The sequence below is a fragment of the Apiospora hydei genome, assembly GCF_038363865.1.
Source record: "Apiospora hydei strain CBS 114990 chromosome Unknown utg000007l_segment0_segment0, whole genome shotgun sequence".
NCBI classification, from domain to species: Eukaryota; Fungi; Ascomycota; class Sordariomycetes; order Amphisphaeriales; family Apiosporaceae; genus Apiospora; species Apiospora hydei.
In genome coordinates this window covers 204,546-215,709 of record NW_027117366.1, presented here as the reverse complement: position 1 = coordinate 215,709, position 11,164 = coordinate 204,546, and positions in this window count along the sequence as shown.

Sequence of the window (11,164 nt, the reverse complement as noted above, 5' to 3'; positions counted from 1 at the left end):
AAGAATAGCATGCAGTTTTTACGAAGTTGATGGGAGACGGGGCAACGTCTGTGTACATAGAGCAAGAGATATCAGCTGTCTTCTGTAGGAATGGAACTCCTTTGTGAACATCAAGGCTTCCACGAGTATCCGAATATGTACTCCTATCTTGCGCGAACTGCCCTAATGAGAGAATGTTGAATGACATGGACATAAGGCGCATCATGCCCCGACACATGCCCGCCGATTTGGACCCGCTTGTTAACCCCCTATGCTCCTAGCATATGTTGCCGTCTTCCGGCATCATCGGTCGGTGCTTCTGATATCTGCCAAGCCAAAACCCTGTCATGGAACTACTACGGGACGTTAGCCAGCATGCGCGGTTGTTCCGCCTGAGTAATCTCGGAAGCCATTAGGATCATCGCGGATCAGCAGGTTGGTCACCAGCAGAAGTGGAGTTTGAGGACGCCGTGACTCTCTAGATCCGGATCTTGATGGTGATAAACGTTTATTCTTTGGGCTGTTGGGGATGGCAGATTATATTCTAGCGCAAGGTGTCCTTCTATCAACCTACCCAGTTTCCACTGCATAGGGTCTTTCAAGCATGTAGTTACTAGCTGTTAGCAGTGACCAGGCGCCGGCTCAAAATCATCTGAGATATGTGGTCCCTCGCGGCCAAGCTATCAGGGCGGCAATCCGCCGGCGCTTGGCACTCGACTTCTCTACTTCTTCAGCCCAGAACAGACCGTATTTCGTGGGCTTGAATTTGGGATTGAGAGTTTCCACCACAGTTGATCCGCATTGCGAGCCCTTTGATTGATGCCCAATGAAGCAAAGTGCCACGATAGCAGCCAGCTTAGACCACAGACCTGCCCCGACGACCCATTCTCCCCGTGATAATCTCCGGGGGCCTCGACTTAGAAGCCAAATGCTCCTTAGAGATCTCGTCGCAGCAGCACATGCCAAGATGTCTCTGTCCAGTTATTCTCCATTATAGTGGTGTTGAGCCCCCTATTCTCGGTAATTGAGCCTGTGGAACCCGTTTTGGTCGGGGAATAACACGTGACCCCCTGAACTCCATCATCCTCTACTCACTCATGGCCCACGAGTCCGTGCAACGGGGCAACGGCTCCGTAGCTTACTGCCGAGAATTGGATGCTGGATGCCGCGTTTCCAGTCTTGTCAGGGCCGGCACAGGCACACACACGGGCGCAGCTTACCTTGACTACGACGACGAGGAAAACATGAAAGCATGCTCACCAGTGCCGCCGCGTGTCTATGGATTGCGGATAGCTCCCATAGCCAGTCCATTGATTTGCGATCCCTCGTCTCGCCGTTATGGCGTACGAAGGTAAACACCGGGAACCTACATAAAGTCAAAAAGTCCCTCACGTAGCACAAGGAGCCATCAGACGAAGAAGCCGTTTCTGGCGTGTCCCGTCAGCACGCCCAAGGTTGGCTGCCTCCGCACAGGCAGATAGTCGTGGGTTCAGATCCAACCATCGGGTCATAACTGCTCACAGCCTCCATGAAGCATGCACGACCAAGCCGACGATAGCCAGTCCAGGTACCCGGATTTCTTCCATCAGCAGAAAGCGTAAGGAACGATGCATTAGTTCGAATGCAACACCTGCATGTCTCAGCCTTGGATTCCACGGCTTCCGTGAATAGAGCAAAACCCCCTCCCTCTCACTAGTCACTGACCACCAAGCAGTGGTTCGCCGAGAGAAGGAACGGACGCGCGCGATATGCCCAAAAGGGATGGTATATGCGGATTGTCATCTGATATCCCGGAGGAGCCGGCAGAGGGAAGAGGATGCTGACTGCTATGAGGCCGAGTCTGTCATCAGCTGCGTTGCTCTTGGATAATACAGACTCTGTGCCTGACACAAATCGAAGGTTCATCTAAGCTTACCACGTGTGCAAACTCCTGCTATCGTCCTACCCGAACAGCAGCTATAAGCCGGATTAAGGTCAGGTCAGATCGATCTGTCAAACATGCAACAGACTCCCCGAAAACAGAAGAACGGACCACCAGTTCTCACCACTGCACCGCCCTGTAATCAGTTCCTGCCGATCTGACACTGGGTGATCTTACTATCACCCCAATCCTCGTGAACACAAGCGCGCGAGCCGTGACAAGAACAGCCCAGAAACCCAGAAGCCCAGAGTACAGATCCCTCGGTTTCTCCTTCCTCACAGCACATGCACGTCGGCCATTCACATGTTGGAGAATGCGCCTAGCCGTGCTACACAGCAGACGATGTGTGTGGCCCGTTCTCCGTGTAGCCGAGGAAAGAAATACAACGCGGACAAGTGCATATATGCATCCAGCAGTTTGACTGCTTGTCAGCCAATCCACAGAAGTCGATCTTACCCCTTACCCCAGATCGTCGGATGTCGGTTCCCTCCCCTGGTTCGTACAGGAACAGGATATCAGACAAACGTGGCTGTATGCCATCTTACGAAAGGAATATCTAGCTTCAGTCGTACGGTATAGCGGAGGGACGACTTGCAGTAGCAGTAGGTACCCAGTAGTCAGGCCGCCCACCCGGACTACATGGTATTACAACTACATGGTATTACACTCCTTTGTGTAAGTAAGTTGCCAGCTTGAGGGTTTCGCGATGAATTCCAGGACAGTTATCGCCAAATAAGCTCCATATAATCGTCGGCTTACCTAAACCGTCGATTCCGAATCCTCCGATTCACTTTGAGTAACCACGGCATGCCCAGGTCTGCAGTTTCGTGTTACTACGCCTCTGCTGGCTCCAAGGCACTCAACCCAGGCACACTCGCTTGATATCATAATGGATGGGACGGTAGGCACTAACGGCATCCGCGATGTAAATGTGTTGGTGTATACTATCTGTATATTGCGAAATGTAGATCATCTCGTATAGGAGGAAAGCCTCCCAGCGCCAAGCCACGGGAGCATCATACGCAAAGCGTTGCCGCACCGGTATTATATTGGCCGCATCTGAATTGTGCCGAGACACCCTACCGACTTGGTCAAGGCGGGATTCCGACAATAAGCTGCTGTAAGCACCAATATAGGTAGAAGGTGGGTGAATGAGACATTCCCATGGCAGCAGGTATCGAATTCTCAAATACCAATCCAGAAAGGCCGGAAATTCTCCGTCCCCGGCGGGAGATCAACATCCAACAGTAGCGGCTAGTTTTGGTCTGTATCACGTAGATGCCCGTCTCCCATGCCTTTTAGCCAGTAACTTGAGTCACGTCTCGGCCTAGTCAGTTGTCATTACCAGAAGACAATATCAGAAGGTCGTAACGACTTGTCTTGCCCATCCAACAGTATCTTTTTGAGTGCAACTGTTCTAGACTCAGCGCTAGAAGCAAAGGCTCTTCCTCCTCAGCTCTCTCTCTCTATCTCTCTTTCTCTCTCTCGCTCTCTCTCGTAAGTGCTATTTTGCCTGAGCACCCTTTGTGTAACATGTCATCCCCAGGGTCTTTGTGTTCCCATGCCGTCTGGCATCTTACATAACATTCTGCCGGCATGGGCAGGAAGTGTACTGTACCGAGAAGTCAGAAAATAAGCAAAGACAGCGACAAGATGACCGGAAAGTGAAGACAAAAATTGGCATTTACCGAAATAGCGAAGGGCTGCGGTTTACTTTTTGCCACATGTTTATGCTGACATCCGCCCGGATATTAAGAGCACAATCTACCTATCTACTAATACGATGAATCTGAGTGATTTCGGGAGGGGGAGGGGTGCGTACAACATTGCGCCATATATGGTGTTGTTCGTGACTTTTTTCGTTCCGCCAAGGGGGACAGGGCAATATATTCCAAACCAAGCTAGCAGGCGCCACTTCCTACAACAACCTGCTTCCGAGATGAACACACAACCCCTCTCAACTCGACCCAATCAAATAGGTATCTACGCATACTCACCGGAAGTTGACACAAGTCCCTCGGCCTCCTCCTATGTTACAAGGTTGACCCGACTGGCTGTCAGAAGGGAGCCGCAAAGTGGATGCGCAGCGCGGGGGGAGATATGCACTAGTAGTAATCGTCACATCTCATATTGTAACTTACATGCACCCACAAGGCATGACAATTTCTTGCCTGTGCTTGTAGACAGGGCAAAAAATGCAATACAATTGGCACTCTATTAATTACTATGCAGTAACAATCCTGATATGAGAGAGATCCGCAACTGCAATATCCCTTCTCTCCGTTTTGTCCCTGCCCGGGCAACTGACAGCCCGCTCGGTTGTTGTTCTCAAGGCTTGCCTGTCACATATACATCGGGCGTAGTTATAGTAATACGAACGTGGCGGCAGGCCCCTTCAGCACCACGGGAAAGACAGGTTTGAGACTATCTTAGAAGAAGAAGAAGTGAGACCTCGGGATGCAGGGCCAAGACAACCACCGTGAACTCGGGACGCTACCGGGGTCTTATGGACACCGCAGCTGACACTGACCGTCATGCACCCCACAGGATTGGCGGGTTGCATGTCAGAGTGAGAGACGTATGTCACTGGTGGTTCGGGTTTGAAACGGGACACCATCCTCTTTCGTTACTGTACCAGAGGCAATGCACAAAGGACTTGCCTGATGGATCAAAGCGCCACGAGTCGTTGGGGGACAGAATCTTTCGACACAGACGACCAAAAAGCCGATGCACAGTGATTCTCGTGAAATGACGAGATCTGGAAGCTAGTCGCAGACGTTCCACGCCGTTGTAAAAAGTAGGCGTGACCGTTATAGATCGTCGACCTTCCGTGTGTTAGTTCCCATGGAATTCTTCGATGGAAGGCCTCAACGGCTGTCACCAAGTCAGTAGCGTCGTAGGACATGGCATGATCTGGCGCCGGACAAGAAGGTTACTTGCGCCCCCGCTTTTTTCTTCCTTGACACCGAAAGGGCGGCAATTGCTTTCTAGAATGGTCTCAACCGAGACAAATGCAGACCGGCCTCGACGATGGCACAGTAGCGTTTTCAGCGAATCGTTGGGAATCGTGGCAAGAAAAGAGGCTCCATGGAATAATGGAATAGTAAACATGACTTTTGGGCATGATCTACTCACTATAGGCGCGGTAGACTAGGGGCTAGACTGGCCGCAAGTCTGGATGCCGAGCGGGTCCTATTGGTTGGGAACAGCCGTGTTCTCTTTTGTCGACTCGTCAGAAACACGGCCAAGTTGACGCTTGGCGGGAGCAGACATGCGGCCACCTATCCATCCATTCATTGGGGAGAGAAGTCCGGTAGAAAACTCCCACCACCATTGCCTGGCTGACGGAGTTGTTTCCGGGGCGGTTTCGGGGCAGGGGTGAAATTAGAACAGCCCACTGGGCGCTGGTCAATAAGCGCCCTTCACCGAGCTCGCTACCGGAGTCAAGCAATGGCCCATCTGAGCGCCAAAAGGAAAAACGACGTCATTCAGCCATCCTCTTTGGAGCCTCTACGCCGACCGTGCATATTTCGCTTTTTCTGCCGGGGGCTGATCAGATCAGATTGCATGTATGTATGTCTCGAATACCGCGACTCGGGCGCACAGTCGGTGCTAAGACAAGCCCATCATGCTGTCATAATACGACGCTTTGGGTTGCTTCCCCGGGGGTCAGGAGCTAAAGTTTTGCAGCGGGTGGTAAAATAAAAGCCCGGGGTGTTGCATTGGCACTACCTAGGCGGCGCGTCTTAACGCCCGGGGGCAATTCTGATTCGACATGCCACGCCGACAGGGAGCCGAAACCGCCCAATTGGAAAAGGAAAATACGACTTGATGCATACATACCTGGCAGCCTGGCAAGCCAATCCGGCGAGGAGACTGTTTCGAGTTCCAGCCACCGGCCAAATGGACAATGCATGTCTGTTCGTGATAGCCGATCTGATCATCCGAAACTTAGTGACTACGGCGAGATCGGATGGCAGGGCTAGACCAGTCTTGCAAAGGCCGTTGCCGAGTCAGCTGGGGGCCGCCACCGCGATATTTTCGGTTGACAGCCGGAAAACAGAGAGTAAGTAGACAGCAAAGACGCACTGCAGGGCGAGGAGACAGCAGTCAATCAGCAGCTGGCTGGCCTGCACGTTTTGTTTGCTGCACACGCAGGACGCTACCAAGTTGGCGGGTTACATTTTGCGGAGAGGCTTTGTCGCCGCCCAGTTCAGGGCAGTAGCCTTCAAGTACTGGGAAGAAGAATTACTGGGGAAAGAACAAACGTCGCGGACCTACCTTCCCCACCAAACCAATTGAACCCCGTTGAACGGCTAGGGGAAACGGCCGCTGGCTTCCATGCTGCCGCTTACTGTCTGACTGGATTTTGCTCCCACCGAAGGCAGCGCGTGTCGCTCTAAATGAGCTAAAGACAAGGCGCCTTCGGTGTTCCTGAATCATGGCCCAACTAAGTGGGTTGAACAATGGATCAATTCAATCACTCCGATGAGAATTGCAACCAAGGCAGATTCGTCTAGGAACTGGGAGAAGGCGAAGAGGTGTGCGTAATCAACCGATGCAAGAAACATTAGTAGAGAAGCCAAGAAGCCGAGGACCCTTACCACAAGTGGAAGGTCCAACGACTGCTCGTCGTCAACGCTGAGAAGACTGGAGCATGCGACACATGAGACAGATCTCATGTGCTGGATGAGTGCAGACGGGTTTCTGACAGGAGATCCCAACTGTAATACTGTGCATGCTGCTTGCTGTGTCCGTGTCACGCAGCTGTTGTTACTCAACGGCTGTTCCTGACATTGAAGGGGTGGTAGAGTCGATACCGAAAGCGAACTGCCTCCTTGGCGCACGTTGTAGATTATCCATCAGTCAATCTCGAGGCCATATTCTGCCGCTGCCGCACTATGGCAAACTAATAGACAGGTGATGATGCCCCAAGATTATCCCAGGAGTGAGAATGAATTTCGGGATCTAGCCTAGTCTGTAGGTAGTGATAACGGGATGACCCTTTCATGGGGTAAACGAGATGGATGTCCAGCGTTGTCGCAAAAGGTAGCAAGCGCCGTCGACAGCTGCCCCCTCGTTCGGTCGTTTCTTCCAGGGTGCCCCTTGCCGTGATGCCGGCCGAGAAAGGGCGCAATCCCTCGCTGCTAGGTAATTGCTAGAAAAGGGCTTCGTCGGTGCGTACGAGATGATTGCTCCGAATTGCGGTGGTGTCGTGATAAAAGGGTTAATGTTGAGTAGTTTTTTTTCTCTTTCGATGCCGTTCTGGCCGGGCCTCCCCATATGAAACGAAATCTTGGGCTAATTGGCTGCTGGGCACCATGCAAATTGTCGGTGTTTGTGATTAAAAGCGCGCTGGCAATTGAAATTGATACGAGCAGGTGGATTGATTGGGCAGCACAACAGGCTGCTTGGCTGGCTTGAGAGAAGAGGCCCTGCCCATCCTTCCCTGGCCTTCCTGGCCTTCCACCTCTCCCACTCGGGAACCAGGGCCAGATCATGGACGCGCCACTAACCGATTAGCGCTGTTTCAGAGCGTGCGCAATCCCCCAACCAGCCTAGCCAGCGCTGCCAAGAGGTGGTGCAAGCAGCCAAGCCCGCCTGCCCTAGCAAGCAGGGAGAAACGCTGGATGTTCGTCCGGTTTTTGTTTCCTCGCTGCTCCTCAGCTGTTCGATCGGCGGGCGCGTGGCCGACCTGGCCTGGCCTGCACACACACACACACACACTCTCTCTCGTTCTCGCTCCTCGGCATAGACGGTAACTGGGCATGGGAAAGCCACAGTCCTACCGGGCCGCTGCAGCTATGCGCACAGGTCATGTCTAGCCGGAGATGGCTGAGATCAATTGGATGGCGATGGGCAAGGTGTGTCCTTCAGGCCTAGACATTCTACGCATTTAGCTATCTGAGGTCAGAGCTGCGGATGATGGATGGAATAGACCACATGCTAAGGGAAGCGCCGTATCTCGATCGATTACGTCGGCACGCCCGGAAGGAGTGCTCAGATGCTTTCTACAACGGTGTATGCCGTAAGCCTGGAGGGGTCCAAACCCCCCAAATACCTACCCTTTACCTCAGCTTCTGATGCAGATTGATGTTTGCTTGCCGCGTGATAGACGATGCAGCCGAATCTCTTCACGGCCCTGCGAATTGTTACCGATGCAGTGTTCTGACAGCTCGAGGTGGTAGGAGCGCCCAGCTTCTTAGCCTCAACTCGCCTACCCTTGCCCTTTTCCCCCTCTCTTTAGCTTTTTAAGCCCGAAACGTGAAAACGAACGGCAATGCAAGGTACCAGATTAAAGGAGACCAACCACGGCCAGGGCCATCCCTCCACTTGCATTTGCAGGGGCACTCGGGATGACAGATGACTGCATATTGTAACCCCCTTTGACCCTGGAGAAAAGGGGTTGCCCGTAATTGTTGGGGGGAGAGATATGCAACAGATGCTGATGGAAGACTGCCAAGTCCCCCCCAAGAATAAACATTTCATTTCTGACGAAAACAAAAACACCAGAATAAGCGCGGCAGCGAGCGGTCAGCATTTCGAATTGGAATGGCAGAGATGACCTTATTTCCAGCGCAGTGCAGAGTAGATGATTGTTTTGATGCTTGATGCCTAGCGCAGGTCAGTGCAGCTGCACTGCCGGGCGGTTGGCCTACCTACAGTGCCTTAGTCAGTGCCTCCGTGCCTGGATCTGCGGCGCGCATTGTTACCCGTCCGCCCTTGCGCAAACACAAACACCAGCAATTACGCACTTCCGTTCGTGTAGCCGCAGTAGAACGATCATCAGGGAAAACCCAGACTGCCCGACGTGTTCTAAAGCGTCTTCGATTGGCCTCTATTTGGTGTTGTTGCCCAGCGCATGGGTACCCACCGTCAGTGCAAGGCTTCTGTGTCTGGGCTCCTGTGCCTGGGCTTCCTGGGCTTCTCGATGCGCGCGCGCTCTGGCGCTGGTCGAAAGACGAAAACTGGATTGACAGGCAGAGATGCACCCACAGATCGTCCCCGAAGAAGCCTATCCAAGGTTGCTTCCTACACCCTATCAACTGCTGCCGCGGCTGCTGCTGCGCATAGGAGTCCTGCCTTTCATCCTCTTTCCTCCCTCCTATCGAGTGGTGAGTATGTAGGTCAAGCAATACCTACATATTGCATGTGCATCTGCATGTATGTATGTATGTGCATGTGCTGCTGGCTGGTGTATGCGTGGACGCCGATGTTTTGTCTCGACGGGTAGACGCAACCGGGCGAACGACATAACTGGTAACGTCTCTGTGTCAGACACAGCCAAGTCAGTCAGGCAGCCTGCTTCCTGCTTGTTTCTCGTCTCTTGGTGTGGTTTTGTTTTTCCGGGCATGCGCAATGCTCATGTGCTGTATCTGGCGCGTTGGTTGCGACAGACTTGTGGTGCCACGGCACTATGGGTAAGTCTCATGAGACGATCTAAGAAATCCCAGGATCCTCCTCCCCCGGTGTCGCCTGGTGTTGCGAGCTTGTTGCAACCTACTGCAAGCCCGGTGAGCCCACGGAGGTTTAGTGAGTTTGGGGGCGCCTCTGCTTGCCGTGACTCGTCCCATCTCTGCTGGCGGCTGCTCGCCGCCACAGTAGCTGCATTCACTCGTAGGGTTGGACGGTCGGGCCAATTCGTCTCGACTCTCGACGTTGCTGACCCTGATTTGCTAAAGCTGACCTTAATTTCACACCCCTGCGTAGCTCACACAGAGGCAGGCGATCCTCTCAGATCTGCTTGGCAAACAGGACCCTCCTCACATTTCCCTCTCGCAGGAGACGGCAATGCATGCTTAAATTGAGGTCGGGATGTAGTAAAACATGGAGAGCAGCAAATCTCCGCGCGCGGTCGGTTGTACTACTACATTCTATCGTATCGCATAGCGTCGTATTTCCATGGCTAGCATGGGCTGGAGGGGGGATTTCTGGGATGTCGGCATGCTTACATTGACACCCCACCGTTCATTTACCGAGAACCGGCTGGCCCACCGACTAACCCTCTACAGAACATTTGAACACACCCCCGGCTTGGGCTGCTAGCGATTCATGGGACCCCCCTAACGCCCACATTAGCTTAACTGTGTACCTGCGTCACTTCCGCCTGCTGGAACTACTGGGGCCTGGGGAGTGCGAAGTGCCTGACTCAAAAAATAATAAACCACAATCGCAGGCCTCGCCTTCTCTTCCTCTTCCTCTCTCACCACCTCACCTCACCTTTTACGCAGGCCCGGCCGATATTCGACCATTACATTCCTTTAGTTCTCGTACTCTGTGTACATCGCGTACATTTCCGTTCACTACTGCTACCAACCACACACCCCCCATCCACACACACCACACACTCACTCCCGCTAAACCAGCAAGAAACAAAAAAAACAAGACTAACTCTACGCTCGTTGTTGTTGCGTCCGTCTGTCTGCACTCCCGGCTCCGGCTTGGATTCGATCGACTGCGCTGCCTGATAAAGTTTGCCTCGCAAAAAGGAAGTTCGAGACTCGCAGCCTGCACACTAGCACGGCTACCTGACTCCTGCACGTACGTCAACAAGAAACACGGCTGCTTTGCTAAGTGCCCGACCTCGTTCCCCCGTCCCGTGCCTTCCACTACGACCACCATTTCCTACACAACTACCCTAGCCCCACTTTCCCTGGCCTGGCCCATTGGCATTGGCGCCGGCTGCGTGTCTCCCCTTCAGGACCTTCACTTTCACTTTCACTTCACTCACCAACCACACTGTCCTGTCACGCATTCAAATAACCACCACATTCCCATCCCCAGTCGTGTGTCTTAAACGGCTGCCTTTCCTTCACACGCCATCCACGGTCACTTACCTTCTTTTCGGCTCTTCAGTCATTCCTTCACTGGACGCCAGTCGCCAGGACAACTTTTTCAATCACCCCCCCAAGACTCTGGTTCCGCTTGAAGCACAGGATCTGCTTCGCACAAGTCTTCCCTCCATCCTTCCCCCAAGATAACGTACTTCGCATCTCACGAACTCGTTCCAACAAGCCAAGTCGATCTTTGTGCTGGCCCTCCAATCCTTTACAGTCGAACAAGGTCTCGCTGTTGTCCAACCACACTCTCATCCCGGAGTCAGCAGTACATCTGGATACCACCCTCCTCTAACTTTCTGTGCTTCCACGCCAGCGAGCTTCAGGATATAAATCGCCCTCGTCATCGCGACTCGTTCGTGATTTCGGATCTCCAGACGCATCAACTCTACGAGGTAGGTCCTACTTCCTGAGCGCTTCCCTGGTC